This window comes from Trypanosoma cruzi (assembly GCF_000209065.1).
Source record: "Trypanosoma cruzi strain CL Brener chromosome Unknown tcruzi_1047053414261, whole genome shotgun sequence".
Taxonomy (NCBI): domain Eukaryota; phylum Euglenozoa; class Kinetoplastea; order Trypanosomatida; family Trypanosomatidae; genus Trypanosoma; species Trypanosoma cruzi.
In genome coordinates this window covers 1-1,546 of record NW_915439.1, presented here as the reverse complement: position 1 = coordinate 1,546, position 1,546 = coordinate 1, and the positions used below count along the sequence as shown (strand labels likewise).

The following is a 1,546-nucleotide window of genomic DNA, read 5'->3' as shown; positions in this document are numbered from 1 at the left end:
CGCATACTGAAAGCATAAATTTGGCCGAGTGCGGGATGAAAAGTTTATGCCGCTTTGTGTGTGCTACTCAATCGTCGTCATTGCACGCTGTCGTCACGGTGCGTTGTGGTGCGGTGCCGTTAGACGAGGGAAGGGTGCGATGCTACGGCTGCCGCGCAGCACAACCATTTATTGTCTCTGCACCGGCATTTTTTTTTTTTTTTTGCGCTCGCACAATTTTCCTTTTGCTTCACGATGGATTTGTTGGAGGAGGTTTGGTTTTGGTGCCTGCTTCACGGCGCCTCGCCTTGTGTGTCGGTTGCGGTACTTTCACGTGGTGCTAAAGCGTTTGATGAGGTGTTTACCCTTTTTTTTGCGCCCTACAGCCAGCCTTGTTTGGTAATGGCGGCAGCAGTGAGGCTCTGCGACTGCGTGCTCGTCGCACGTGTCGCATCTCCCGCTGTTGCTCCTTTGCTGTGTTGGTGGGGGAGGAGACGAGCGACTGCGTCGGTGGAGTTGCGCCCCGGTGGGAGAGGGAAGGCACCGACCGCTGCTGACGGCGACGGTCTTTGCTGCAGGTGATCTGACGAGATGATGTCACTGGTGCCACAGTTAGCCAAGATGGATGAGGGCCGCACCTTCTCTCTCTCCCCTTCCCTCCGTTCCCCAGTCTCCTGCAGACTAACGAACTGCAGGGCAGTGGCGTGATTACAAACCGGACGTCTATGAGCAAACAGAACGCACAATTGATTTGGGCTCTTGTGCCCCGTGTCTGAGTGCCGTCACCGTACTTCTTCATCCGTCCTTCTTGTGTGTGCCGTGTGCTCTTATGGTGCCGCTGTTTGTTTTGCAATGCCGACCCACGTGGGGGAGGAACGAAGCCTTGACTACTGGCAAACGGCGATTCCTCCGCTCCTCTTCCGTGTCACCATTTCATCCTTTGACACGCTCGATGGCTGCCGGTTGTAACACTGCCACGTGGGTGTGTCCCGGCCCTTGTGTTTCGTCCACGGCATCAGGACTACTCTGTGGTAGAAGCATTTGGTTGCAGGAGCGGTGCCAATGGTCATGTGTCTTTTTGCTGGGATCCTGCCACTCTGCATGCTGGTTGTGTGGGACTGCGTGGGTGGTGGGAGGGCGGTGACATCACTGGGCTGACTGCGTCTGTGCTTCTTTTTGTCGGTGGTTGTGCTTTGTTTGAGACTGTCCGTGACCGGATGCCTCTGCGTGCCACTGTGCTTAGTTACTGTTGTTTCTGTCTTCTTCTCCTCTGACCGAGCAGATAGAGTTAGTTTGGATTGACCCGCACAACTATCGTTTCAAGGTGTTAGGAATTGCTTGCATTATTAGGATTAGCAGTAGTGTGATAGCGATCTATCGGAATAGTGTTTCTGGTTTTTCCATCTGTGTAGGAAGGGATTTGCGGGGCAGGAGTTACGGTCGACGGGGCGAGTGCGACACACCACGACAGCCCCTTTATTATCTGTTTGGGTCGGTGGATGTGGTCTTCTGTGGGTGCGCGTCCGCGCGGCCGGCACTGTGTGCGGCGCAGGGCCATTGCAGCTGT

The 1,546-nt window shown here is 55.0% G+C and overlaps 1 non-coding gene across 1 annotated transcript; it reads left to right on the top strand.

The window, feature by feature from the left end:
- The first annotated feature begins 808 nt into the window (after positions 1-808).
- Positions 809-876, top strand: Tc00.1047053414261.10. Its single transcript, XR_008254093.1, has one exon. It is a non-coding gene; the product is annotated as a C/D small nucleolar RNA (snoRNA), TB8C3C3 (small nucleolar RNA).
- Positions 877-1,546: the final 670 nt, after the last annotated feature.